General features: G+C 38.9%; 45 non-coding genes across 45 annotated transcripts; all 45 read left to right on the top strand.

The window, feature by feature from the left end:
- Positions 1-112: 112 nt before the first annotated feature.
- On the top strand, positions 113-186 carry TRNAT-AGU (transfer RNA threonine (anticodon AGU)). The gene has a single exon. It is a non-coding gene; the product is annotated as a tRNA-Thr (tRNA).
- A 436-nt stretch (positions 187-622) lies between these two features.
- TRNAT-AGU (transfer RNA threonine (anticodon AGU)) lies at positions 623-696 on the top strand. The gene has a single exon. It is a non-coding gene; the product is annotated as a tRNA-Thr (tRNA).
- A 746-nt stretch (positions 697-1442) lies between these two features.
- Positions 1443-1516, top strand: TRNAT-CGU (transfer RNA threonine (anticodon CGU)). The gene has a single exon. It is a non-coding gene; the product is annotated as a tRNA-Thr (tRNA).
- A 440-nt stretch (positions 1517-1956) lies between these two features.
- TRNAT-UGU (transfer RNA threonine (anticodon UGU)) lies at positions 1957-2030 on the top strand. The gene has a single exon. It is a non-coding gene; the product is annotated as a tRNA-Thr (tRNA).
- Positions 2031-2468: 438 nt separating this feature from the next.
- On the top strand, positions 2469-2542 carry TRNAT-AGU (transfer RNA threonine (anticodon AGU)). Its single transcript has one exon. It is a non-coding gene; the product is annotated as a tRNA-Thr (tRNA).
- A 438-nt stretch (positions 2543-2980) lies between these two features.
- TRNAT-UGU (transfer RNA threonine (anticodon UGU)) lies at positions 2981-3054 on the top strand. Its single transcript has one exon. It is a non-coding gene; the product is annotated as a tRNA-Thr (tRNA).
- Positions 3055-3492: 438 nt separating this feature from the next.
- TRNAT-AGU (transfer RNA threonine (anticodon AGU)) lies at positions 3493-3566 on the top strand. The gene has a single exon. It is a non-coding gene; the product is annotated as a tRNA-Thr (tRNA).
- Positions 3567-4312: 746 nt separating this feature from the next.
- On the top strand, positions 4313-4386 carry TRNAT-CGU (transfer RNA threonine (anticodon CGU)). Its single transcript has one exon. It is a non-coding gene; the product is annotated as a tRNA-Thr (tRNA).
- Positions 4387-4824: 438 nt separating this feature from the next.
- On the top strand, positions 4825-4898 carry TRNAT-UGU (transfer RNA threonine (anticodon UGU)). Its single transcript has one exon. It is a non-coding gene; the product is annotated as a tRNA-Thr (tRNA).
- Positions 4899-5336: 438 nt separating this feature from the next.
- On the top strand, positions 5337-5410 carry TRNAT-AGU (transfer RNA threonine (anticodon AGU)). The gene has a single exon. It is a non-coding gene; the product is annotated as a tRNA-Thr (tRNA).
- A 438-nt stretch (positions 5411-5848) lies between these two features.
- On the top strand, positions 5849-5922 carry TRNAT-AGU (transfer RNA threonine (anticodon AGU)). The gene has a single exon. It is a non-coding gene; the product is annotated as a tRNA-Thr (tRNA).
- Positions 5923-6668: 746 nt separating this feature from the next.
- Positions 6669-6742, top strand: TRNAT-CGU (transfer RNA threonine (anticodon CGU)). The gene has a single exon. It is a non-coding gene; the product is annotated as a tRNA-Thr (tRNA).
- Positions 6743-7180: 438 nt separating this feature from the next.
- Positions 7181-7254, top strand: TRNAT-AGU (transfer RNA threonine (anticodon AGU)). The gene has a single exon. It is a non-coding gene; the product is annotated as a tRNA-Thr (tRNA).
- Positions 7255-7692: 438 nt separating this feature from the next.
- TRNAT-AGU (transfer RNA threonine (anticodon AGU)) lies at positions 7693-7766 on the top strand. Its single transcript has one exon. It is a non-coding gene; the product is annotated as a tRNA-Thr (tRNA).
- Positions 7767-8206: 440 nt separating this feature from the next.
- Positions 8207-8280, top strand: TRNAT-UGU (transfer RNA threonine (anticodon UGU)). Its single transcript has one exon. It is a non-coding gene; the product is annotated as a tRNA-Thr (tRNA).
- Positions 8281-8718: 438 nt separating this feature from the next.
- Positions 8719-8792, top strand: TRNAT-AGU (transfer RNA threonine (anticodon AGU)). Its single transcript has one exon. It is a non-coding gene; the product is annotated as a tRNA-Thr (tRNA).
- A 440-nt stretch (positions 8793-9232) lies between these two features.
- Positions 9233-9306, top strand: TRNAT-UGU (transfer RNA threonine (anticodon UGU)). Its single transcript has one exon. It is a non-coding gene; the product is annotated as a tRNA-Thr (tRNA).
- A 438-nt stretch (positions 9307-9744) lies between these two features.
- TRNAT-AGU (transfer RNA threonine (anticodon AGU)) lies at positions 9745-9818 on the top strand. Its single transcript has one exon. It is a non-coding gene; the product is annotated as a tRNA-Thr (tRNA).
- Positions 9819-10255: 437 nt separating this feature from the next.
- TRNAT-AGU (transfer RNA threonine (anticodon AGU)) lies at positions 10256-10329 on the top strand. The gene has a single exon. It is a non-coding gene; the product is annotated as a tRNA-Thr (tRNA).
- Positions 10330-10564: 235 nt separating this feature from the next.
- Positions 10565-10638, top strand: TRNAT-CGU (transfer RNA threonine (anticodon CGU)). The gene has a single exon. It is a non-coding gene; the product is annotated as a tRNA-Thr (tRNA).
- A 440-nt stretch (positions 10639-11078) lies between these two features.
- On the top strand, positions 11079-11152 carry TRNAT-UGU (transfer RNA threonine (anticodon UGU)). The gene has a single exon. It is a non-coding gene; the product is annotated as a tRNA-Thr (tRNA).
- A 438-nt stretch (positions 11153-11590) lies between these two features.
- On the top strand, positions 11591-11664 carry TRNAT-AGU (transfer RNA threonine (anticodon AGU)). The gene has a single exon. It is a non-coding gene; the product is annotated as a tRNA-Thr (tRNA).
- Positions 11665-12102: 438 nt separating this feature from the next.
- Positions 12103-12176, top strand: TRNAT-UGU (transfer RNA threonine (anticodon UGU)). The gene has a single exon. It is a non-coding gene; the product is annotated as a tRNA-Thr (tRNA).
- A 438-nt stretch (positions 12177-12614) lies between these two features.
- TRNAT-AGU (transfer RNA threonine (anticodon AGU)) lies at positions 12615-12688 on the top strand. The gene has a single exon. It is a non-coding gene; the product is annotated as a tRNA-Thr (tRNA).
- A 440-nt stretch (positions 12689-13128) lies between these two features.
- TRNAT-UGU (transfer RNA threonine (anticodon UGU)) lies at positions 13129-13202 on the top strand. Its single transcript has one exon. It is a non-coding gene; the product is annotated as a tRNA-Thr (tRNA).
- A 438-nt stretch (positions 13203-13640) lies between these two features.
- Positions 13641-13714, top strand: TRNAT-AGU (transfer RNA threonine (anticodon AGU)). Its single transcript has one exon. It is a non-coding gene; the product is annotated as a tRNA-Thr (tRNA).
- Positions 13715-14460: 746 nt separating this feature from the next.
- Positions 14461-14534, top strand: TRNAT-CGU (transfer RNA threonine (anticodon CGU)). Its single transcript has one exon. It is a non-coding gene; the product is annotated as a tRNA-Thr (tRNA).
- Positions 14535-14974: 440 nt separating this feature from the next.
- Positions 14975-15048, top strand: TRNAT-UGU (transfer RNA threonine (anticodon UGU)). Its single transcript has one exon. It is a non-coding gene; the product is annotated as a tRNA-Thr (tRNA).
- Positions 15049-15486: 438 nt separating this feature from the next.
- Positions 15487-15560, top strand: TRNAT-AGU (transfer RNA threonine (anticodon AGU)). Its single transcript has one exon. It is a non-coding gene; the product is annotated as a tRNA-Thr (tRNA).
- Positions 15561-15997: 437 nt separating this feature from the next.
- Positions 15998-16071, top strand: TRNAT-AGU (transfer RNA threonine (anticodon AGU)). The gene has a single exon. It is a non-coding gene; the product is annotated as a tRNA-Thr (tRNA).
- Positions 16072-16306: 235 nt separating this feature from the next.
- Positions 16307-16380, top strand: TRNAT-CGU (transfer RNA threonine (anticodon CGU)). The gene has a single exon. It is a non-coding gene; the product is annotated as a tRNA-Thr (tRNA).
- Positions 16381-18081: 1701 nt separating this feature from the next.
- On the top strand, positions 18082-18155 carry TRNAT-UGU (transfer RNA threonine (anticodon UGU)). The gene has a single exon. It is a non-coding gene; the product is annotated as a tRNA-Thr (tRNA).
- Positions 18156-18593: 438 nt separating this feature from the next.
- On the top strand, positions 18594-18667 carry TRNAT-AGU (transfer RNA threonine (anticodon AGU)). Its single transcript has one exon. It is a non-coding gene; the product is annotated as a tRNA-Thr (tRNA).
- Positions 18668-19105: 438 nt separating this feature from the next.
- On the top strand, positions 19106-19179 carry TRNAT-UGU (transfer RNA threonine (anticodon UGU)). Its single transcript has one exon. It is a non-coding gene; the product is annotated as a tRNA-Thr (tRNA).
- Positions 19180-19617: 438 nt separating this feature from the next.
- TRNAT-AGU (transfer RNA threonine (anticodon AGU)) lies at positions 19618-19691 on the top strand. Its single transcript has one exon. It is a non-coding gene; the product is annotated as a tRNA-Thr (tRNA).
- A 438-nt stretch (positions 19692-20129) lies between these two features.
- Positions 20130-20203, top strand: TRNAT-AGU (transfer RNA threonine (anticodon AGU)). The gene has a single exon. It is a non-coding gene; the product is annotated as a tRNA-Thr (tRNA).
- Positions 20204-20640: 437 nt separating this feature from the next.
- TRNAT-AGU (transfer RNA threonine (anticodon AGU)) lies at positions 20641-20714 on the top strand. Its single transcript has one exon. It is a non-coding gene; the product is annotated as a tRNA-Thr (tRNA).
- Positions 20715-20949: 235 nt separating this feature from the next.
- Positions 20950-21023, top strand: TRNAT-CGU (transfer RNA threonine (anticodon CGU)). Its single transcript has one exon. It is a non-coding gene; the product is annotated as a tRNA-Thr (tRNA).
- Positions 21024-21463: 440 nt separating this feature from the next.
- TRNAT-UGU (transfer RNA threonine (anticodon UGU)) lies at positions 21464-21537 on the top strand. The gene has a single exon. It is a non-coding gene; the product is annotated as a tRNA-Thr (tRNA).
- Positions 21538-21975: 438 nt separating this feature from the next.
- TRNAT-AGU (transfer RNA threonine (anticodon AGU)) lies at positions 21976-22049 on the top strand. The gene has a single exon. It is a non-coding gene; the product is annotated as a tRNA-Thr (tRNA).
- Positions 22050-22795: 746 nt separating this feature from the next.
- Positions 22796-22869, top strand: TRNAT-CGU (transfer RNA threonine (anticodon CGU)). Its single transcript has one exon. It is a non-coding gene; the product is annotated as a tRNA-Thr (tRNA).
- Positions 22870-23307: 438 nt separating this feature from the next.
- Positions 23308-23381, top strand: TRNAT-AGU (transfer RNA threonine (anticodon AGU)). Its single transcript has one exon. It is a non-coding gene; the product is annotated as a tRNA-Thr (tRNA).
- Positions 23382-23819: 438 nt separating this feature from the next.
- Positions 23820-23893, top strand: TRNAT-AGU (transfer RNA threonine (anticodon AGU)). Its single transcript has one exon. It is a non-coding gene; the product is annotated as a tRNA-Thr (tRNA).
- Positions 23894-24333: 440 nt separating this feature from the next.
- On the top strand, positions 24334-24407 carry TRNAT-UGU (transfer RNA threonine (anticodon UGU)). Its single transcript has one exon. It is a non-coding gene; the product is annotated as a tRNA-Thr (tRNA).
- A 438-nt stretch (positions 24408-24845) lies between these two features.
- Positions 24846-24919, top strand: TRNAT-AGU (transfer RNA threonine (anticodon AGU)). Its single transcript has one exon. It is a non-coding gene; the product is annotated as a tRNA-Thr (tRNA).
- Positions 24920-25149: the final 230 nt, after the last annotated feature.

The raw sequence follows: 25149 nt of genomic DNA, 5'->3' as shown, positions 1-25149 counted from the left end.
ATTGCTAGTTCAAATCGTTACTGCCATAGTAAGATTTGCTCCTTTCTAACATATCGGTCAAATGTTGAAGAGCAGGATAATCTGTGGTTTTAGAAGAAACTGCAGTTGTCAAGGCGCTGTGGCTTAGATGGTTAAAGCGCCTGTCTAGTAAACAGGAGATCCTGAGTTCGACTCTCAGCGGTGCCTAAGTTTTAACGCATCCACTGTTGAATTTGTGCCTAGTCTATGAAGACCGCGTCCAGTCTAATTCTAAAAGAAGTTAAAGGCTTCAAGAATCGTGACCATCTAGATCTCAGTAGATTTTTTCTCATCGTCTATAATCCCGTGCTGGTTAAACACACTAATTCTCTTGTTTATACTGAGCCTAACAACTGAGTTCCTGGTAGGTGTTTGTGGCATATCTGACTCATCTTATCCTGTGATTCTTAATTCATGACAACCCACTTCGAATGTGAGTTTCTTTTAAATGTAATAGTTTCAGCTAAAAATAATACAAAACAGCCCAATTTTCCATTGCTAGTTCAAATCATTACTGCCATAGTAAGATTTGCTCCTTTCTAACATCAGTCAAATGTTGAAGAGCAGGATACTCCATGGTTTTAGAACAGACTGCAGGTGTCAAGGCGCTGTGGCTTAGATGGTTAAAGCGCCTGTCTAGTGAACAGGAGATCCTGAGTTCGACTCTCAGCAGTGCCTAAGTTTTAACTCATCCACTATTGAATTTGTGCCTAGTCTATGAAGACCGCGTCCAGTCTAATTCTAAAAGAAGTTAAAGGCTTCAAAAATCGTGACCATCTAGATCTCAGTAGATTTTTTCTCATCGTCTATAATCCCGTGCTGGTTAAACACACTAATTCTCTTGTTTATACTGAGCCTAACATCTGAGTTCTTGGTAGGTGTTTGTGGCATATCTGAATTATATTATCCTGTGATTCTTAATTGATGACATCCCACTAAGAATGTGAGTTTCTTTTAAATGTAAAAGTTTCAGCTAAAAATACAACAAAACAGCCCAATTTTCCTTTGCTAGTTCAAATCATTACTGCTATAGTAAGATTTGCTCGTCTCTAACATATCGTCAAATGTTGAAGAGCAGGGTAGTCCATGGCTTTGCAAACACTCACAGCCTTTGAGGCGCTGTGGCTTAGTTGGTTAAAGCACCTGTATAGTAAATAGGAAACTCTGAGTTCGACCCTCAGCAGTGCCTGCATTTTAGAGCATCCACTGTTTAATTTGTGCCTAGTCTATGAAGTCCGGCTTCAGTCTAATTCTTAAAGAATTTAAAGGCTTAAACAATCATGACCATCTAGATGTCAGTAATTTTGTTCCCATTGCTAGTTTGAATCATTACAGCTATAGTAAGATTTGCTCCTCTCTAACATGTCAGTCAAATGCTGTAGAGCAGGGTACTCCATGGCTCTGGAAAAACACACCAACATCAAGGCCCTGTGGCTTAGTTGGTTAAAGCGCCTGTTTCGTAAACAGGAGATCCTGAGTTCAAATCTCAGCAGTGCCTGACCTTTAGAACATCCACTGTTTAATTTGTGCCTAGTCTATGAACTCCGGGTTCAGTCTAATTCTTAAAGAAGTTAAAGGTTTAAACAATCATGACCATCTACATCCCAGTTGGTTTTTACTCATTGTCTATAACCCCGTGCTGGTTAAACACACTAATTCTCTTGTTTATACTGAGCCTAACATCTGAGTTTTTGGTAGGTGTTTGTGGCATTTGTGAATTATCTTATCCTGTGATTCTTAATTCATGACATCCCACTTCTCATGTGAGTTTCTTTTCAATTTAATAGTTTCAGCTAAAAAGACTGCAAAACAGCCCAATTTTCCATTGCTAGTTCAAATCATTACTGCTATAGTAAGATTTGTTCTTCTCTAACAAATTACTCAAATGTTGAAGAGCAGTGTAGACCATGGTTTTGGAAAAACCAAAACAGCCACTAAGGCATTGTGGCTTAGATGGTTAAAGCGCCTGTCTTGTAAACAGGAGATCCTCAGTTCGACTCTCAGCAGTGCCTAACTTTCAGAGCACCCACTCTTCAATTTGTGCCTAGACTATGAAGTCTGGGTCCAGTCTAATTCTAAAAGAAGTTAAAGGCTTAAAGAATCAAGACCATCTAGATGTCAGTAGGTTTTTACTCATGGTCTATAATCCCGTGCTGGTTAAACCCACTAATTCTCTTCTTTATACTGAGTCTAACAACTGAGTTCTTGGTAGGTGTTTGTGGCATATCTGAATCATCTTATCCTGTGATTCTTAATTCATGACAACCCACTTCGAATGTGAGTTTCTTTTAAATGTAATAGTTTCAGCTAAAAATAATACAAAACAGTCCAATTTTCCATTGCTAGTTCAAATCATTACTGCCATAGTAAGATTTGCTCCTTTCTAACATATCGGTCAAATGTTGAAGAGCAGGATACTCCATGGTTTTAGAAGAAAAAGCAGGTGTCAAGGCGCTGTGGCTTAGATGGTTAAAGCGCCTGTCTAGTAAACAGGAGATCCTGAGTTCGACTCTCAGCAGTGCCTAAGTTTTAGCGCATCCACTGTTGAATTTGTGCCTAGTCTATGAAGACCGCGTCCAGTCTAATTCTAAAAGAAGTTAAAGGCTTCAAGAATCATGACCATCTAGATCTCAATCGATATTTTCTCATCGTCTATAATCCCCTGCTGGTTAAACACACTAACTCTCTTGTTTATACTGAGCCTAACATCTAAGTTTTTGGTAGGTGTTTGTGGCATTTGTGAATTATCTTATCCTGTGATTCTTAATTCATGACATCCCACTTCTCATGTGAGTTTCTTTTCAATTTAATAGTTTCAGCTAAAAAGACTGCAAAACAGCCCAATTTTCCATAGCTAGTTCAAATCATTACTGCTATAGTAAGATTTGTTCTTCTCTAACAAATTACTCAAATGTTGAAGAGCAGTGTAGACCATGGTTTTGAAAACCAAAATAGCCACCAAGGCATTGTGGCTTAGATGGTTAAAGCGCCTGTCTTGTAAACAGGAGATCCTGAGTTCAACTCTCAGCAGTGCCTAGCTTTTAGAGCACCCACTCTTCAATTTGTGCCTAGACTGTGAAGTCTGGGTCCAGTCTAATTCTAAAAGAAGTTAAAGGCTTAAAGAATCAAGACCATCTAGATGTCAGTAGGTTTTTACTCATGGTCTATAATCCCGTGCTGGTTAAACCCATTAATTCTCTTGTTTATACTGAGCCTAACAACTGAGTTCTTGGTAGGTGTTTGTGGCATATCTGAATCATCTTATCCTGTGATTCTTAATTCATGACAACCCACTTCGAATGTGAGTTTCTTTTAAATGTAATAGTTTCAGCTAAAAATAATACAAAACAGTCCAATTTTCCATTGCTAGTTCAAATCATTACTGCCATAGTAAGATTTGCTCCTTTCTAACATATCGGTCAAATGTTGAAGAGCAGGATACTCCATGGTTTTAGAAGAAAAAGCAGGTGTCAAGGTGCTGTGGCTTAGATGGTTAAAGCGCCTGTCTAGTAAACAGGAGATCCTGAGTTCGACTCTCAGCAGTGCCTAAGTTTTAGCGCATCCACTGTTGAATTTGTGCCTAGTCTATGAAGACCGCGTCCAGTCTAATTCTAAAAGAAGTTAAAGGCTTCAAGAATCATGACCATCTAGATCTCAATCGATATTTTCTCATCGTCTATAATCCCGTGCTGGTTAAACACACTAATTCTCTTGTTTATACTGAGCCTAACATCTGAGTTCTTGGTAGGTGTTTGTGGCATATCTGAATTCTATTATCCTGTGATTCTTAATTGATGACATCCCACTAAGAATGTGAGTTTCTTTTAAATGTAAAAGTTTCAGCTAAAAATACAACAAAACAGCCCAATTTTCCATTGCTAGTTCAAATCATTACTGCTATAGTAAGATTTGCTCCTCTCTAACATATCGTCAAATGTTGAAGAGCAGGGTAGTCCATGGCTTTGCAAACCCTCAAAGCCTTCGAGGCGCTGTGGCTTAGTTGGTTAAAGCACCTGTCTAGTAAATAAGAAACCCTGAGTTCGACCCTCAGCAGTTCCTACATTTTAGAGCATCCACTGTTTAATTTGTGCCTAGTCTATGAAGTCCGGGTACAGTCTAATTCTTAAAGAATTTAAAGGCTTAAACAATCATGACCATCTAGATGTCAGTAATTTTGTTCCCATTGCTAGTTTGAATCATTACAGCTATAGTAAGATTTGCTCCTCTCTAACATGTCGGTCAAATGCTGTAGAGCAGGGTACTCCATGGCTCTGGAAAAACACACCAGCATCAAGGCGCTGTGGCTTAGTTGGTTAAAGCGCCTGTTTCGTAAACAGGAGATCCTGAGTTCAAATCTCAGCAGTGCCTGACTTTTAGAACATCCACTGTTTAATTTGTGCCTAGTCTATGAACTCCGGGTTCAGTCTAATTCTTAAAGAAGTTAAAGGTTTAAACAATCATGACCATCTACATCCCAGTTGGTTTTTACTCATTGTCTATAACCCCGTGCTGGTTAAGCACACTAATTCTCTTGTTTATGCTGAGCCTAACATCTGAGTTTTTGGTAGGTGTTTGTGGCATTTGTGAATTATCTTATCCTGTGATTCTTAATTCATGACATCCCACTTCTCATGTGAGTTTCTTTTCAATTTAATAGTTTCAGCTAAAAAGACTGCAAAACAGCCCAATTTTCCATAGCTAGTTCAAATCATTACTGCTATAGTAAGATTTGTTCTTCTCTAACAAATTACTCAAATGTTGAAGAGCAGTGTAGACCATGGTTTTGAAAACCAAAACAGCCACCAAGGCATTGTGGCTTAGATGGTTAAAGCGCCTGTCTTGTAAACAGGAGATCCTGAGTTCAACTCTCAGCAATGCCTAGCTTTTAGAGCACCCACTCATCAATTTGTGCCTAGACTATGAAGTCTGGGTCCAGTCTAATTCTAAAAGAAGTAAAAGGCTTAAAGAATCAAGACCATCTAGATGTCAGTAGGTTTTTACTCATGGTCTATAATCCCGTGCTGGTTAAACACACTAATTCTCTTGTTTATACTGAGCCTAACAACTGAGTTCCTGGTAGGTGTTTGTGGCATATCTGAATCATCTTATCCTGTGATTCTTAATTCATGACAACCCACGTCGAATGTGAGTTTCTTTTAAATGTAATAGTTTCAGCTAAAAATAATACAAAACAGCCCAATTTTCCATTGCTAGTTCAAATCGTTACTGCCATAGTAAGATTTGCTCCTTTCTAACATATCGGTCAAATGTTCAAGAGCAGGATACTCTGTGGTTTTAGAACAAACTGCAGGTGTCAAGGCGCTGTGGCTTAGATGGTTAAAGCGCCTGTCTAGTAAACAGGAGATCCTGAATTCGACTCTCAGCAGTGCCTAAGTTTTAACGCATCCACTGTTGAATTTGTGCCTAGTCTATGAAGACCGCGTCCAGTCTAATTCTAAAAGAAGTTAAAGGCTTCAAGAATCGTGACCATCTAGATCTCAGTAGATTTTTTCTCATCGTCTATAATCCCGTGCTGTTTAAACACACTAATTCTCTTGTTTATACTGAGCCTAACAACTGAGTTCCTGGTAGGTGTTTGTGGCATATCTGACTCATCTTATCCTGTGATTCTTAATTCATGACAACCCACTTCGAATGTGAGTTTCTTTTAAATGTAATAGTTTCAGCTAAAAATAATACAAAACAGCCCAATTTTCCATTGCTAGTTCAAATCATTACTGCCATAGTAAGATTTGCTCCTTTCTAACATATCAGTCAAATGTTGAAGAGCAGGATACTCCATGGTTTTAGAACTGACTGCAGGTGTCAAGGCGCTGTGGCTTAGATGGTTAAAGCGCCTGTCTAGTAAACAGGAGATCCTGAGTTTGACTCTCAGCAGTGCCTAAGTATAAACGCATCCACTGTTGAATTTGTGCCTAGTCTATGAAGACCGCGTCCAGTCTAATTCTAAAAGAAGTTAAAGGCTTCAAAAATCGTGACCATCTAGATCTCAGTAGATTTTTTCTCATCGTCTATAATCCCGTGCTGGTTAAACACACTAATTCTCTTGTTTATACTGAGCCTAACATCTGAGTTCTTGGTAGGTGTTTGTGGCATATCTGAATTATATTATCCTGTGATTCTTAATTGATGACATCCCACTAAGAATGTGAGTTTCTTTTAAATGTAAAAGTTTCAGCTAAAAATACAACAAAACAGCCCAATTTTCCATTGCTAGTTCAAATCATTACTGCTATAGTAAGATTTGCTCCTCTCTAACATATCGTCAAATGTTGAAGAGCAGGGTAGTCCATGGCTTTGCAAACCCTCACAGCCTTTGAGGCGCTGTGGCTTAGTTGGTTAAAGCACCTGTATAGTAAATAGGAAACCCTGAGTTCGACCTTCAGCTGTGCCTGCATTTTAGAGCATCCACTGTTTAATTTGTGCCTAGTCTATGAAGTCCGGGTACAGTCTAATTCTTAAAGAATTTAAAGGCTTAAACAATCATGACCATCTAGATGTCAGTAATTTTGTTCCCATTGCTAGTTTGAATCATTACAGCTATAGTAAGATTTGCTCCTCTCTAACATGTCGGTCAAATGCTGTAGAGCAGGGTACTCCATGGCTCTGGAAAAACACACAAACATCAAGGCGCTGTGGCTTAGTTGGTTAAAGCGCCTGTTTCGTAAACAGGAGATCCTGAGTTCAAATCTCAGCAGTGCCTGACTTTTAGAACATCCACTGTTTAATTTGTGCCTAGTCTATGAACTCCGGGTTCAGTCTAATTCTTAAAGAAGTTAAAGGTTTAAACAATCATGACCATCTACATCCCAGTTGGTTTTTACTCATTGTCTATAACCCCGTGCTGGTTAAGCACACTAATTCTCTTGTTTATGCTGAGCCTAACATCTGAGTTTTTGGTAGGTGTTTGTGGCATTTGTGAATTATCTTATCCTGTGATTCTTAATTCATGACATCCCACTTCTCATGTGAGTTTCTTTTCAATTTAATAGTTTCAGCTAAAAAGACTGCAAAACAGCCCAATTTTCCATTGCTAGTTCAAATCATTACTGCCATAGTAAGATTTGCTCCTTTCTAACATATCGGTCAAATGTTGAAGAGCAGGATACTCCATGGTTTTAGAAGAAAAAGCAGGTGTCAAGGCGCTGTGGCTTAGATGGTTAAAGCGCCTGTCTAGTAAACAGGAGATCCTGAGTTCGACTCTCAGCAGTGCCTAAGTTTTAGCGCATCCACTGTTGAATTTGTGCCTAGTCTATGAAGACCGCGTCCAGTCTAATTCTAAAAGAAGTTAAAGGCTTCAAGAATCATGACCATCTAGATCTCAATCGATATTTTCTCATCGTCTATAATCCCGTGCTGGTTAAACACACTAATTCTCTTGTTTATACTGAGCCTAACATCTGAGTTCTTGGTAGGTGTTTGTGGCATATCTGAATTATATTATCCTGTGATTCTTAATTCATGACAACCCACTTCGAATGTGAGTTTCTTTTAAATGTAATAGTTTCAGCTAAAAATAATACAAAACAGTCCAATTTTCCATTGCTAGTTCAAATCATTACTGCCATAGTAAGATTTGCTCCTATCTAACATATCGGTCAAATGTTGAAGAGCAGGATACTCCATGGTTTTAGAAGAAAAAGCAGGTGTCGAGGCGCTGTGGCTTAGATGGTTAAAGCGCCTGTCTAGTAAACAGGAGATCCTGAGTTCGACTCTCAGCAGTGCCTAAGTTTTAGCGCATCCACTGGTGAATTTGTGCCTAGTCTATGAAGACCGCGTCCAGTCTAATTCTAAAAGAAGTTAAAGGCTTCAAGAATCATGACCATCTAGATCTCAATCGATATTTTCTCATCGTCTATAATCCCGTGCTGGTTAAACACACTAATTCTCTTGTATATACTGAGCCTAACATCTGAGTTTTTGGTAGGTGTTTGAGGCATTTGTGAATTATCTTATCCTGTGATTCTAAATTCATGACATCCCACTTCTCATGTGAGTTTCTTTTAAATTTAATAGTTTCAGCTAAAAAGACTGCAAAACAGCCCAATTTTCCATTGCTAGTTCAAATCATTACTGCTATAGTAAGATTTGTTCTTCTTTAACAAATTACTCAAATGTTGAAGAGCAGTGTAGACCATGGTTTTGAAAAAACCAAAACAGCCACTAAGGCATTGTGGCTTAGATGGTTAAAGCGCCTGTCTTGTAAACAGGAGATCCTGAGTTCGACTCTCAGCAGTGCCTAGCTTTTAGAGCACCCACTCTTCAATTTGTGCCTAGACTGTGAAGTCTGGGTCCAGTCTAATTCTAAAAGAAGTTAAAGGCTTAAAGAATCAAGACCATCTAGATGTCAGTAGGTTTTTACTCATGGTCTATAATCCCGTGCTGGTTAAACCCATTAATTCTCTTGTTTATACTGAGCCTAACAACTGAGTTCTTGGTAGGTGTTTGTGGCATATCTGAATCATCTTATCCTGTGATTCTTAATTCATGACAACCCACTTCGAATGTGAGTTTCTTTTAAATGTAATAGTTTCAGCTAAAAATAATACAAAACAGTCCAATTTTCCATTGCTAGTTCAAATCATTACTGCCATAGTAAGATTTGCTCCTTTCTAACATATCGGTCAAATGTTGAAGAGCAGGATACTCCATGGTTTTAGAATAAAAAGCAGGTGTCAAGGCGCTGTGGCTTAGATGGTTAAAGCGCCTGTCTAGTAAACAGGAGATCCTGAGTTCGACTCTCAGCAGTGCCTAAGTTTTAGCGCATCCACTGTTGAATTTGTGCCTAGTCTATGAAGACCGCGTCCAGTCTAATTCTAAAAGAAGTTAAAGGCTTCAAGAATCATGACCATCTAGATCTCAATCGATATTTTCTCATCGTCTATAATCCCGTGCTGGTTAAACACACTAATTCTCTTGTTTATACTGAGCCTAACATCTGAGTTCTTGGTAGGTGTTTGTGGCATATCTGAATTATATTATCCTGTGATTCTTAATTGATGACATCCCACTAAGAATGTGAGTTTCTTTTAAATGTAAAAGTTTCAGCTAAAAATACAACAAAACAGCCCAATTTTCCATTGCTAGTTCAAATCATTACTGCTATAGTAAGATTTGTTCTTCTTTAACAAATTACTCAAATGTTGAAGAGCAGTGTAGACCATGGTTTTGAAAAAACCAAAACAGCCACTAAGGCATTGTGGCTTAGATGGTTAAAGCGCCTGTCTTGTAAACAGGAGATCCTGAGTTCAACTCTCAGCAGTGCCTAGCTTTTAGAGCACCCACTCTTCAATTTGTGCCTAGACTGTGAAGTCTGGGTCCAGTCTAATTCTAAAAGAAGTTAAAGGCTTAAAGAATCAAGACCATCTAGATGTCAGTAGGTTTTTACTCATGGTCTATAATCCCGTGCTGGTTAAACCCATTAATTCTCTTGTTTATACTGAGCCTAACAACTGAGTTCTTGGTAGGTGTTTGTGGCATATCTGAATCATCTTATCCTGTGATTCTTAATTCATGACAACCCACTTCGAATGTGAGTTTCTTTTAAATGTAATAGTTTCAGCTAAAAATAATACAAAACAGTCCAATTTTCCATTGCTAGTTCAAATCATTACTGCCATAGTAAGATTTGCTCCTTTCTAACATATCGGTCAAATGTTGAAGAGCAGGATACTCCATGGTTTTAGAAGAAAAAGCAGGTGTCAAGGCGCTGTGGCTTAGATGGTTAAAGCGCCTGTCTAGTAAATAGGAGATCCTGAGTTCGACTCTCAGCAGTGCCTAAGTTTTAGCGCATCCACTGTTGAATTTGTGCCTAGTCTATGAAGACCGCGTCCAGTCTAATTCTAAAAGAAGTTAAAGGCTTCAAGAATCATGACCATCTAGATCTCAATCGATATTTTCTCATCGTCTATAATCCCGTGCTGGTTAAACACACTAATTCTCTTGTTTATACTGAGCCTAACATCTGAGTTCTTGGTAGGTGTTTGTGGCATATCTGAATTATATTATCCTGTGATTCTTAATTGATGACATCCCACTAAGAATGTGAGTTTCTTTTAAATGTAAAAGTTTCAGCTAAAAATACAACAAAACAGCCCAATTTTCCATTGCTAGTTCAAATCATTACTGCTATAGTAAGATTTGCTCCTCTCTAACATATCGTCAAATGTTGAAGAGCAGGGTAGTCCATGGCTTTGCAAACCCTCATAGCCTTCGAGGCGCTGTGGCTTAGTTGGTTAAAGCACCTGTCTAGTAAATAGGAGACCCTGCGTTCGACCCTCAGCAGTGCCTACATTTTAGAGCATCCACTGTTTAATTTGTGCCTAGTCTATGAAGTCCGGGTACAGTCTAATTCTTAAAGAATTTAAAGGCTTAAACAATCATGACCATCTAGATGTCAGTAATTTTGTTCCCATTGCTAGTTTGAATCATTACAGCTATAGTAAGATTTGCTCCTCTCTAACAGGTCGGTCAAATGCTGTAGAGCAGGGTACTCCATGGCTCTGGAAAAACACACCATCATCAAGGCGCTGTGGCTTAGTTCGTTAAAGCGCCTGTTTCGTAAACAGGAGATCCTGAGTTCAAATCTCAGCATTGCCTGACTTTTAGAACATCCACTGTTTAATTTGTGCCTAGTCTATGAACTCCGGGTTCAGTCTAATTCTTAAAGAAGTTAAAGGTTTAAACAATCATGACCATCTACATCCCAGTTGGTTTTTACTCATTGTCTATAACCCCGTGCTGGTTAAACACACTAATTCTCTTGTTTATACTGAGCCTAACATCTGAGTTTTTGGTAGGTGTTTGTGGCATTTGTGAATTATCTTATCCTGTGATTCTTAATTCATGACATCCCACTTCTCATGTGAGTTTCTTTTCAATTTAATAGTTTCAGCTAAAAAGACTGCAAAACAGCCCAATTTTCCATTGCTAGTTCAAATCATTACTGCTATAGTAAGATTTGTTCTTCTCTAACAAATTACTCAAATGTTGAAGAGCAGTGTAGACCATGGTTTTGGAAAAACCAAAACAGCCACTAAGGCATTGTGGCTTAGATGGTTAAAGCGCCTGTCTTGTAAACAGGAGATCCTCAGTTCGACTCTCAGCAGTGCCTAACTTTCAGAGCACCCACTCTTCAATTTGTGCCTAGACTATGAAGTCTGGGTCCAGTCTAATTCTAAAAGAAGTTAAAGGCTTAAAGAATCAAGACCATCTAGATGTCAGTAGGTTTTTACTCATGGTCTATAATCCCGTGCTGGTTAAACCCACTAATTCTCTTCTTTATACTGAGTCTAACAACTGAGTTCTTGGTAGGTGTTTGTGGCATATCTGAATCATCTTATCCTGTGATTCTTAATTCATGACAACCCACTTCGAATGTGAGTTTCTTTTAAATGTAATAGTTTCAGCTAAAAATAATACAAAACAGTCCAATTTTCCATTGCTAGTTCAAATCATTACTGCCATAGTAAGATTTGCTCCTTTCTAACATATCGGTCAAATGTTGAAGAGCAGGATACTCCATGGTTTTAGAAGAAAAAGCAGGTGTCAAGGCGCTGTGGCTTAGATGGTTAAAGCGCCTGTCTAGTAAACAGGAGATCCTGAGTTCGACTCTCAGCAGTGCCTAAGTTTTAGCGCATCCACTGTTGAATTTGTGCCTAGTCTATGAAGACCGCGTCCAGTCTAATTCTAAAAGAAGTTAAAGGCTTCAAGAATCATGACCATCTAGATCTCAATCGATATTTTCTCATCGTCTATAATCCCCTGCTGGTTAAACACACTAACTCTCTTGTTTATACTGAGCCTAACATCTAAGTTTTTGGTAGGTGTTTGTGGCATTTGTGAATTATCTTATCCTGTGATTCTTAATTCATGACATCCCACTTCTCATGTGAGTTTCTTTTCAATTTAATAGTTTCAGCTAAAAAGACTGCAAAACAGCCCAATTTTCCATAGCTAGTTCAAATCATTACTGCTATAGTAAGATTTGTTCTTCTCTAACAAATTACTCAAATGTTGAAGAGCAGTGTAGACCATGGTTTTGAAAACCAAAATAGCCACCAAGGCATTGTGGCTTAGATGGTTAAAGCGCCTGTCTTGTAAACAGGAGATCCTGAGTTCAACTCTCAGCAATGCCTAGCTTTTAGAGCACCCACTCTTCAATTTGTGCCTAGACTATGAAGTCTGGGTCCAGTCTAATTCTAAAAGAAGTTAAAGGCTTAAAGAATCAAGACCATCTAGATGTCAGTAGGTTTTTACTCATGGTCTATAATCCCGTGCTGGTTAAACCCACTAATTCTCTTCTTTATACTGAGTCTAACAACTGAGTTCTTGGTAGGTGTTTGTGGCATATCTGAATCATCTTATCCTGTGATTCTTAATTCATGACAACCCACTTCGAATGTGAGTTTCTTTTAAATGTAATAGTTTCAGCTAAAAATAATACAAAACAGTCCAATTTTCCATTGCTAGTTCAAATCATTACTGCCATAGTAAGATTTGCTCCTTTCTAACATATCGGTCAAATGTTGAAGAGCAGGATACTCCATGGTTTTAGAAGAAAAAGCAGGTGTCAAGGCGCTGTGGCTTAAATGGTTAAAGCGCCTGTCTAGTAAACAGGAGGTCCTGAGTTCGACTCTCAGCAGTGCCTAGGTTTTAGCGCATCCACTGTTGAATTTGTGCCTAGTCTATGAAGACCGCGTCCAGTCTAATTCTAAAAGAAGTTAAAGGCTTCAAGAATCATGACCATCTAGATCTCAATCGATATTTTCTCATCGTCTATAATCCCGTGCTGGTTAAACACACTAATTCTCTTGTTTATACTGAGCCTAACATCTGAGTTTTTGGTAGGTGTTTGTGGCATTTGTGAATTATCTTATCCTGTGATTCTAAATTCATGACATCCCACTTCTCATGTGAGTTTCTTTTAAATTTAATAGTTTCAGCTAAAAAGACTGCAAAACAGCCCAATTTTCCATTGCTAGTTCAAATCATTACTGCTATAGTAAGATTTGTTCTTCTTTAACAAATTACTCAAATGTTGAAGAGCAGTGTAGACCATGGTTTTGAAAAAACCAAAACAGCCACTAAGGCATTGTGGCTTAGATGGTTAAAGCGCCTGTCTTGTAAACAGGAGATCCTGAGTTCAACTCTCAGCAGTGCCTAGCTTTTAGAGCACCCACTCTTCAATTTGTGCCTAGACTGTGAAGTCTGGGTCCAGTCTAATTCTAAAAGAAGTTAAAGGCTTAAAGAATCAAGACCATCTAGATGTCAGTAGGTTTTTACTCATGGTCTATAATCCCGTGCTGGTTAAACCCATTAATTCTCTTGTTTATACTGAGCCTAACAACTGAGTTCTTGGTAGGTGTTTGTGGCATATCTGAATCATCTTATCCTGTGATTCTTAATTCATGACAACCCACTTCGAATGTGAGTTTCTTTTAAATGTAATAGTTTCAGCTAAAAATAATACAAAACAGTCCAATTTTCCATTGCTAGTTCAAATCATTACTGCCATAGTAAGATTTGCTCCTTTCTAACATATCGGTCAAATGTTGAAGAGCAGGATACTCCATGGTTTTAGAAGAAAAAGCAGGTGTCAAGGTGCTGTGGCTTAGATGGTTAAAGCGCCTGTCTAGTAAACAGGAGATCCTGAGTTCGACTCTCAGCAGTGCCTAAGTTTTAGCGCATCCACTGTTGAATTTGTGCCTAGTCTATGAAGACCGCGTCCAGTCTAATTCTAAAAGAAGTTAAAGGCTTCAAGAATCATGACCATCTAGATCTCAATCGATATTTTCTCATCGTCTATAATCCCGTGCTGGTTAAACACACTAATTCTCTTGTTTATACTGAGCCTAACATCTGAGTTCTTGGTAGGTGTTTGTGGCATATCTGAATTCTATTATCCTGTGATTCTTAATTGATGACATCCCACTAAGAATGTGAGTTTCTTTTAAATGTAAAAGTTTCAGCTAAAAATACAACAAAACAGCCCAATTTTCCATTGCTAGTTCAAATCATTACTGCTATAGTAAGATTTGCTCCTCTCTAACATATCGTCAAATGTTGAAGAGCCGGGTAGTCCATGGCTTTGCAAACCCTCAAAGCTTTCGAGGCGCTGTGGCTTAGTTGGTTAAAGCACCTGTCTAGTAAATAAGAAACCCTGAGTTCGACCCTCAGCAGTTCCTACATTTTAGAGCATCCACTGTTTAATTTGTGCCTAGTCTATGAAGTCCGGGTACAGTCTAATTCTTAAAGAATTTAAAGGCTTAAACAATCATGACCATCTAGATGTCAGTAATTTTGTTCCCATTGCTAGTTTGAATCATTACAGCTATAGTAAGATTTGCTCCTCTCTAACATGTCGGTCAAATGCTGTAGAGCAGGGTACTCCATGGCTCTGGAAAAACACACAAACATCAAGGCGCTGTGGCTTAGTTGGTTAAAGCGCCTGTTTCGTAAACAGGAGATCCTGAGTTCAAATCTCAGCAGTGCCTGACTTTTAGAACATCCACTGTTTAATTTGTGCCTAGTCTATGAACTCCGGGTTCAGTCTAATTCTTAAAGAAGTTAAAGGTTTAAACAATCATGACCATCTACATCCCAGTTGGTTTTTACTCATTGTCTATAACCCCGTGCTGGTTAAGCACACTAATTCTCTTGTTTATGCTGAGCCTAACATCTGAGTTTTTGGTAGGTGTTTGTGGCATTTGTGAATTATCTTATCCTGTGATTCTTAATTCATGACATCCCACTTCTCATGTGAGTTTCTTTTCAATTTAATAGTTTCAGCTAAAAAGACTGCAAAACAGCCCAATTTTCCATTGCTAGTTCAAATCATTACTGCTATAGTAAGATTTGTTCTTCTCTAACAAATTACTCAAATGTTGAAGAGCAGTGTAGACCATGGTTTTGGAAAAACCAAAACAGACACTAAGGCATTGTGGCTTAGGTGGTTAAAGCTCCTGTCTTGTAAACAGGAGATCCTGAGTTTGACTCTCAGCAATGCCTAACTTTTAGAGCACCCACTCTTCAATTTGTGCCTAGACTATGAAGTCTGGGTCCAGTCTAATTCTAAAAGAAGTAAAAGGCTTAAAGAATCAAGACCATCTAGATGTCAGTAGGTTTTTACTCATGGTCTATAATCCCGTGCTGGTTAAACCCACTAATTCTCTTCTTTATACTGAGTCTAACAACTGAGTTCTTGGTAGGTGTTTGTGGCATATCTGAATCATCTTATCCTGTGATTCTTAATTCATGACAACCCACTTCGAATGTGAGTTTCTTTTAAATGTAATAGTTTCAGCTAAAAATAATACAAAACAGTCCAATTTTCCATTGCTAGTTCAAATCATTACTGCCATAGTAAGATTTGCTCCTTTCTAACATATCGGTCAAATGTTGAAGAGCAGGATACTCCATGGTTTTAGAAGAGAAAGCAGGTGTCAAGGCGCTGTGGCTTAGATGGTTAAAGCGCCTGTCTAGTAAGCAGGAGATCCTGAGTTCGACTCTCAGCAGTGCCTAAGTTTTAGCGCATCCACTGTTGAATTTGTGCCTAGTCTATGAAGACCGCGTCCAGTCTAATTCTAAAAGAAGTTAAAGGCTTCAAGAATCATGACCATCTAGATCTCAATCGATATTTTCTCATCGTCTATAATCCCGTGCTGGTTAAACACACTAATTCTCTTGTTTATACTGAGCCTAACATCTGAGTTCTTGGTAGGTGTTTGTGGCATATCTGAATTATATTATCCTGTGATTCTTAATTGATGACATCCCACTAAGAATGTGAGTTTCTTTTAAATGTAAAAGTTTCAGCTAAAAATACAACAAAACAGCCCAATTTTCCATTGCTAGTTCAAATCATTACTGCTATAGTAAGATTTGCTCCTCTCTAACATATCGTCAAATGTTGAAGAGCAGGGTAGTCCATGGCTTTGCAAACCCTCATAGCCTTCGAGGCGCTGTGGCTTAGTTGGTTAAAGCACCTGTCTAGTAAATAGGAGACCCTGAGTTCGACCCTCAGCAGTTCCTACATTTTAGAGCATCCACTGTTTAATTTGTGCCTAGTCTATGAAGTCCGGGTACAGTCTAATTCTTAAAGAATTTAAAGGCTTAAACAATCATGACCATCTAGATGTCAGTAATTTTGTTCCCATTGCTAGTTTGAATCATTACAGCTATAGTAAGATTTGCTCCTCTCTAACATGTCGGTCAAATGCTGTAGAGCAGGGTACTCCATGGCTCTGGAAAAAAACACCAACATCAAGGCGCTGTGGCTTAGTTGGTTAAAGCGCCTGTTTCGTAAACAGGAGATCCTGAGTTCAAATCTCAGCAGTGCCTGACTTTTAGAACATCCACTGTTTAATTTGTGCCTAGTCTATGAACTCCGGGTTCAGTCTAATTCTTAAAGAAGTTAAAGGTTTAAACAATCATGACCATCTACATCCCAGTTGGTTTTTACTCATTGTCTATAACCCCGTGCTGGTTAAACACACTAATTCTCTTGTTTATACTGAGCCTAACATCTGAGTTTTTGGTAGGTGTTTGTGGCATTTGTGAATTATCTTATCCTGTGATTCTTAATTCATGACATCCCACTTCTCATGTGAGTTTCTTTTCAATTTACCGTATTTGCTCGATTATAAGACGAGGTTTTTTTCAGAGCAAATGCTCTGAAAAATACCCCTCGTCTTATAATCGGGGTCGTCTTCTAATCAGACCTCAAATAGAGGTCTGATTAGGAGACTAAGATCCAGATCCCCCGCACCGCTGCAGGGGACCTGGATCCTCCTGTCGTCGCCCCCCCCCCCACACACACACACACACACTTACCGGTGCTTCCGGAGGTGAAGTTGGCAGCGGGGGTTTGTATGCGTCCGTCGCAAATACCTTCCCCGACTGTCAGAGATCAGAGTTCAAGAGTTCCTGATCTCTGACAGCCGGGGAAGGTATTTGCGACGGACGCATACAAACCCCCGCTGCCAACTCCACCTCCTTCCGGCTGCCGCGGAATGAGACGTCAACCCGCTGCCCCGGCAATACAGCAGGAAATTGGAAGCACCGGTAGGTAAGTAAGTAAGTAAGTGTGTGTGTGTGTGTGTGTGTGTGTGTGTGTGTGTAGGGCATTTCTGGAATGCCTTACACCCCTATATGCCACTCTGGCACTTAGGGGGTTAAAAGGCATATTATGGGGCAGAGTGGCATATAGGGAGGTATAAGGCATTTCAGGAGGCAGAGTGGCGTTAAGGGGGCATTTAATAGTGCACTCTGCCTCCTGAAATGCCTTATACCTCCCTATATGCCACTCTGCCCCATAATATGCCTTTTAACCCCCTAAATGCCAGAGTGGCATATAGGGGTATAAGGCATTTCTGGAGGCAGAGTGCTCTATATAATGCCTTTTAACTCCCTTAATGCCACTCTGCCTCCTGGAATGCCTTATACCTCCCTATATGCCACTCTGCCCCATAATATGCATTTTAACCCCCTAAATGCCAGAATGGGATATAGGGGTATAAGGCATTTCTGGAGGCAGAGTGGCACATAGGGGGTCAAAAGGCATACCATGGGGCACAGTGGCATATAGAGGGTTAAAAGGCATATCATGGGCCACAGTGCCATATTGGTGTGGCAAGCCTGGGGGCAGATGTGCGTAACTGGGGGACAGGTTGGAAAATACAAGAAATAAAAACAAAAAAAAAATATTTTTCTCAATCATAGCTTTTATTAAAAAAAATAGTTTACATGAATTAACATTTACTGGTAAAACTTTTTTCCTTTAGGGTCGTCTTATATTCAGGCTTATTCTTTTTTTCCTAAGTTAATATTCAGATTTTGGGGGCTCGTCTTATAATCAGGGTCGTCTTATAATCGAGCAAATACGGTAATAGTTTCAGCTAAAAAGACTGCAAAACAGCCCAATTTTCCATTGCTAGTTCAAATCATTACTGCTATAGTAAGATTTGTTCTTCTCTAACAAATTACTCAAATGTTGAAGAGCAGTGTAGACCATGGTTTTGGAAAAACCTAAACAGCCACTAAGGCATTGTGGCTTAGATGGTTAAAGCGCCTGTCTTGTAAACAGGAGATCCTGAGTTCGACTCTCAGCAGTGCCTAACCTTTAGAGCACCCACTCTTCAATTTGTGCCTAGACTATGAAGTCTGGGTCCAGTCTAATTCTAAAAGAAGTTAAAGGCTTAAAGAATCAAGACCATCTAGATGTCAGTAGGTTTTTACTCATGGTCTATAATCCCGTGCTGGTTAAACACACTAATTCTCTTCTTTATACTGAGTCTAACAACTGAGTTCTTGGTAGGTGTTTGTGGCATATCTGAATCATCTTATCCTGTGATTCTTAATTCATGACAACCCACTTCGAATGTGAGTTTCTTTTAAATGTAATAGTTTCAGCTAAAAATAATACAAAACAGTCCAATTTTCCATTGCTAGTTCAAATCATTACTGCCATAGTAAGATTTGCTCCTTTCTAACATATCGGTCAAATGTTGAAGAGCAGGATACTCCATGGTTTTAGAAGAAAAAGCAGGTGTCAAGGCGCTGTGGCTTAGATGGTTAAAGCGCCTGTCTAGTAAACAGGAGATCCTGAGTTCGACTCTCAGCAGTGCCTAAGTTTTAGCGCATCCACTGTTGAATTTGTGCCTAGTCTATGAAGACCGCGTCCAGTCTAATTCTAAAAGAAGTTAAAGGCTTCAAGAATCATGACCATCTAGATCTCAATCGATATTTTCTCATCGTCTATAATCCCGTGCTGGTTAAACACACTAACTCTCTTGTTTATACTGAGCCTAACATCTAAGTTTTTGGTAGGTGTTTGTGGCATTTGTGAATTATCTTATCCTGTGATTCTTAATTCATGACATCCCACTTCTCATGTGAGTTTCTTTTCAATTTAATAGTTTCAGCTAAAAAGACTGCAAAACAGCCCAATTTTCCATAGCTAGTTCAAATCATTACTGCTATAGTAAGATTTGTTCTTCTCTAACAAATTACTCAAATGTTGAAGAGCAGTGTAGACCATGGTTTTGAAAACCAAAACAGCCACCAAGGCATTGTGGCTTAGATGGTTAAAGCGCCTGTCTTGTAAACAGGAGATCCTGAGTTCAACTCTCAGCAATGCCTAGCTTTTAGAGCACCCACTCATCAATTTGTGCCTAGACTATGAAGTCTGGGTCCAGTCTAATTCTAAAAGAAGTAAAAGGCTTAAAGAATCAAGACCATCTAGATGTCAGTAGGTTTTTACTCATGGTCTATAATCCCGTGCTGGTTAAACACACTAATTCTCTTGTTTATACTGAGCCTAACAACTGAGTTCCTGGTAGGTGTTTGTGGCATATCTGAATCATCTTATCCTGTGATTCTTAATTCATGACAACCCACGTCGAATGTGAGTTTCTTTTAAATGTAATAGTTTCAGCTAAAAATAATACAAAACAGCCCAATTTTCCATTGCTAGTTCAAATCGTTACTGCCATAGTAAGATTTGCTCCTTTCTAACATATCGGTCAAATGTTCAAGAGCAGGATACTCTGTGGTTTTAGAACAAACTGCAGGTGTCAAGGCGCTGTGGCTTAGATGGTTAAAGCGCCTGTCTAGTAAACAGGAGATCCTGAATTCGACTCTCAGCAGTGCCTAAGTTTTAACGCATCCACTGTTGAATTTGTGCCTAGTCTATGAAGACCGCGTCCAGTCTAATTCTAAAAGAAGTTAAAGGCTTCAAGAATCGTGACCATCTAGATCTCAGTAGATTTTTTCTCATCGTCTATAATCCCGTGCTGGTTAAACACACTAATTCTCTTGTTTATACTGAGCCTAACAACTGAGTTCCTGGTAGGTGTTTGTGGCATATCTGACTCATCTTATCCTGTGATTCTTAATTCATGACAACCCACTTCGAATGTGAGTTTCTTTTAAATGTAATAGTTTCAGCTAAAAATAATACAAAACAGCCCAATTTTCCATTGCTAGTTCAAATCATTACTGCCATAGTAAGATTTGCTCCTTTCTAACATATCAGTCAAATGTTGAAGAGCAGGATACTCCATGGTTTTAGAACTGACTGCAGGTGTCAAGGCGCTGTGGCTTAGATGGTTAAAGCGCCTGTCTAGTAAACAGGAGATCCTGAGTTTGACTCTCAGCAGTGCCTAAGTATAAACGCATCCACTGTTGAATTTGTGCCTAGTCTATGAAGACCGCGTCCAGTCTAATTCTAAAAGAAGTTAAAGGCTTCAAAAATCGTGACCATCTAGATCTCAGTAGATTTTTTCTCATCGTCTATAATCCCGTGCTGGTTAAACACACTAATTCTCTTGTTTATACTGAGCCTAACATCTGAGTTCTTGGTAGGTGTTTGTGGCATATCTGAATTATATTATCCTGTGATTCTTAATTGATGACATCCCACTAAGAATGTGAGTTTCTTTTAAATGTAAAAGTTTCAGCTAAAAATACAACAAAACAGCCCAATTTTCCATTGCTAGTTCAAATCATTACTGCTATAGTAAGATTTGCTCCTCTCTAACATATCGTCAAATGTTGAAGAGCAGGGTAGTCCATGGCTTTGCAAACCCTCACAGCCTTTGAGGCGCTGTGGCTTAGTTGGTTAAAGCACCTGTATAGTAAATAGGAAACCCTGAGTTCGACCCTCAGCAGTGCCTGCATTTTAGAGCATCCACTGTTTAATTTGTGCCTAGTCTATGAAGTCCGGGTACAGTCTAATTCTTAATGAATTTAAAGGCTTAAACAATCATGACCATCTAGATGTCAGTAATTTTGTTCCCATTGCTAGTTTGAATCATTACAGCTATAGTAAGATTTGCTCCTCTCTAACATGTCGGTCAAATGCTGTAGAGCAGGGTACTCCATGGCTCTGGAAAAACGCACAAACATCAAGGCGCTGTGGCTTAGTTGGTTAAAGCGCCTGTTTCGTAAACAGGAGATCCTGAGTTCAAATCTCAGCAGTGCCTGACTTTTAGAACATCCACTGTTTAATTTGTGCCTAGTCTATGAACTCCGGGTTCAGTCTAATTCTTAAAGAAGTTAAAGGTTTAAACAATCATGACCATCTACATCCCAGTTGGTTTTTACTCATTGTCTATAACCCCGTGCTGGTTAAACACACTAATTCTCTTGTTTATACTGAGCCTAACATCTGAGTTTTTGGTAGGTGTTTGTGGCATTTGTGAATTATCTTATCCTGTGATTCTTAATTCATGACATCCCACTTCTCATGTGAGTTTCTTTTCAATTTAATAGTTTCAGCTAAAAAGACTGCAAAACAGCCCAATTTTCCATTGCTAGTTCAAATCATTACTGCTATAGTAAGATTTGTTCTTCTCTAACAAATTACTCAAATGTTGAAGAGCAGTGTAGACCATGGTTTTGGAAAAACCAAAACAGCCACTAAGGCATTGTGGCTTAGATGGTTAAAGCGCCTGTCTTGTAAACAGGAGATCCTGAGTTCGACTCTCAGCAGTGCCTAACTTTTAGAGCACCCACTCTTCAATTTGTGCCTAGACTATGAAGTCTGGGTCCAGTCTAATTCTAAAAGAAGTTAAAGGCTTAAAGAATCAAGACCATCTAGATGTCAGTAGGTTTTTACTCATGGTCTATAATCCCGTGCTGGTTAAACCCACTAATTCTCTTCTTTATACTGAGTCTAACAACTGAGTTCTTGGTAGGTGTTTGTGGCATATCTGAATCATCTTATCCTGTGATTCTTAATTCATGACAACCCACGTCGAATGTGAGTTTCTTTTAAATGTAATAGTTTCAGCTAAAAATAATACAAAACAGTCCAATTTTCCATTGCTAGTTCAAATCGTTACTGCCATAGTAAGATTTGCTCCTTTCTAACATATCGGTCAAATGTTGAAGAGCAGGATACACTGTGGTTTTAGAACAAGCTGCTGGTGTCAAGGCGCTGTGGCTTAGATGGTTAAAGCGCCTGTCTAGTAAACAGGAGATCCTGAGTTCGACTCTCAGCAGTGCCTAAGTTTTAACGCATCCACTGTTGAATTTGTGCCTAGTCTATGAAGACCGCGTCCAGTCTAATTCTTAAAGAAGTTAAAGGCTTCAAGAATCGTGACCATCTAGATCTCAGTAGATTTTTTCTCATCGTCTATAATCCCGTGCTGGTTAAACACACTAATTCTCTTGTTTATACTGAGCCTAACATCTGAGTTCTTGGTAGGTGTTTGTGGCATATCTGAATTATATTATCCTGTGATTCTTAATTGATGACATCCCACTAAGAATGTGAGTTTCTTTTAAATGTAAAAGTTTCAGCTAAAAATACAACAAAACAGCCCAATTTTCCATTGCTAGTTCAAATCATTACTGCTATAGTAAGATTTGCTCCTCTCTAACATATCGTCAAATGTTGAAGAGCAGGGTAGTCCATGGCTTTGCAAACCCTCACAGCCTTTGAGGCGCTGTGGCTTAGTTGGTTAAAGCACCTGTATAGTAAATAGGAAACCCTGAGTTCGACCTTCAGCTGTGCCTGCATTTTAGAGCATCCACTGTTTAATTTGTGCCTAGTCTATGAAGTCCGGGTACAGTCTAATTCTTAAAGAATTTAAAGGCTTAAACAATCATGACCATCTAGATGTCAGTAATTTTGTTCCCATTGCTAGTTTGAATCATTACAGCTATAGTAAGATTTGCTCCTCTCTAACATGTCGGTCAAATGCTGTAGAGCAGGGTACTCCATGGCTCTGGAAAAACACACACATATCAAGGCGCTGTGGCTTAGTTGGTTAAAGCGCCTGTTTCGTAAACAGGAGATCCTGAGTTCAAATCTCAGCAGTGCCTGACTTTTAGAACATCCACTGTTTAATTTGTGCCTAGTCTATGAACTCCGGGTTCAGTCTAATTCTTAAAGAAGTTAAAGGTTTAAACAATCATGACCATCTACATCCCAGTTGGTTTTTACTCATTGTCTATAACCCCGTGCTGGTTAAACACACTAATTCTCTTGTTTATACTGAGCCTAACATCTGAGTTTTTGGTAGGTGTTTGTGGCATTAGTGAATTATCTTATCCTGTGATTCTTAATTCATGACATCCCACTTCTCATGTGAGTTTCTTTTCAATTTAATACTTTCAGCTAAAAAGACTGCAAAACAGCCCAATTTTCCATTGCTAGTTCAAATCATTACTGCCATAGTAAGATTTGCTCCTTTCTAACATATCGGTCAAATGTTGAAGAGCAGGATACTCCATGGTTTTAGAAGAAAAAGCAGGTGTCAAGGCGCTGTGGCTTAGATGGTTAAAGCGCCTGTCTAGTAAACAGGAGATCCTGAGTTCGACTCTCAGCAGTGCCTAAGTTTTAGCGCATCCACTGTTGAATTTGTGCCTAGTCTATGAAGACCGCGTCCAGTCTAATTCTAAAAGAAGTTAAAGGCTTCAAGAATCATGACCATCTAGATCTCAATCGATATTTTCTCATCGTCTATAATCCCGTGCTGGTTAAACACACTAATTCTCTTGTTTATACTGAGCCTAACATCTGAGTTCTTGGTAGGTGTTTGTGGCATATCTGAATTATATTATCCTGTGATTCTTAATTCATGACAACCCACTTCGAATGTGAGTTTCTTTTAAATGTAATAGTTTCAGCTAAAAATAATACAAAACAGTCCAATTTTCCATTGCTAGTTCAAATCATTACTGCCATAGTAAGATTTGCTCCTATCTAACATATCGGTCAAATGTTGAAGAGCAGGATACTCCATGGTTTTAGAAGAAAAAGCAGGTGTCGAGGCGCTGTGGCTTAGATGGTTAAAGCGCCTGTCTAGTAAACAGGAGATCCTGAGTTCGACTCTCAGCAGTGCCTAAGTTTTAGCGCATCCACTGTTGAATTTGTGCCTAGTCTATGAAGACCGCGTCCAGTCTAATTCTAAAAGAAGTTAAAGGCTTCAAGAATCATGACCATCTAGATCTCAATCGATATTTTCTCATCGTCTATAATCCCGTGCTGGTTAAACACACTAATTCTCTTGTATATACTGAGCCTAACATCTGAGTTTTTGGTAGGTGTTTGAGGCATTTGTGAATTATCTTATCCTGTGATTCTAAATTCATGACATCCCACTTCTCATGTGAGTTTCTTTTAAATTTAATAGTTTCAGCTAAAAAGACTGCAAAACAGCCCAATTTTCCATTGCTAGTTCAAATCATTACTGCTATAGTAAGATTTGTTCTTCTTTAACAAATTACTCAAATGTTGAAGAGCAGTGTAGACCATGGTTTTGAAAAAACCAAAACAGCCACTAAGGCATTGTGGCTTAGATGGTTAAAGCGCCTGTCTTGTAAACAGGAGATCCTGAGTTCGACTCTCAGCAGTGCCTAGCTTTTAGAGCACCCACTCTTCAATTTGTGCCTAGACTGTGAAGTCTGGGTCCAGTCTAATTCTAAAAGAAGTTAAAGGCTTAAAGAATCAAGACCATCTAGATGTCAGTAGGTTTTTACTCATGGTCTATAATCCCGTGCTGGTTAAACCCATTAATTCTCTTGTTTATACTGAGCCTAACAACTGAGTTCTTGGTAGGTGTTTGTGGCATATCTGAATCATCTTATCCTGTGATTCTTAATTCATGACAACCCACTTCGAATGTGAGTTTCTTTTAAATGTAATAGTTTCAGCTAAAAATAATACAAAACAGTCCAATTTTCCATTGCTAGTTCAAATCATTACTGCCATAGTAAGATTTGCTCCTTTCTAACATATCGGTCAAATGTTGAAGAGCAGGATACTCCATGGTTTTAGAATAAAAAGCAGGTGTCAAGGCGCTGTGGCTTAGATGGTTAAAGCGCCTGTCTAGTAAACAGGAGATCCTGAGTTCGACTCTCAGCAGTGCCTAAGTTTTAGCGCATCCACTGTTGAATTTGTGCCTAGTCTATGAAGACCGCGTCCAGTCTAATTCTAAAACAAGTTAAAGGCTTCAAGAATCATGACCATCTAGATCTCAATCGATATTTTCTCATCGTCTATAATCCCGTGCTGGTTAAACACACTAATTCTCTTGTTTATACTGAGCCTAACATCTGAGTTCTTGGTAGGTGTTTGTGGCATATCTGAATTATATTATC

Source organism: Spea bombifrons, chromosome 2 (assembly GCF_027358695.1).
Source record: "Spea bombifrons isolate aSpeBom1 chromosome 2, aSpeBom1.2.pri, whole genome shotgun sequence".
Lineage (NCBI taxonomy): Eukaryota > Metazoa > Chordata > Amphibia > Anura > Pelobatidae > Spea > Spea bombifrons.
The sequence above is the reverse complement of the archived record's forward strand: the minus strand, read 5'-3'. Positions and strand labels throughout refer to the sequence as shown.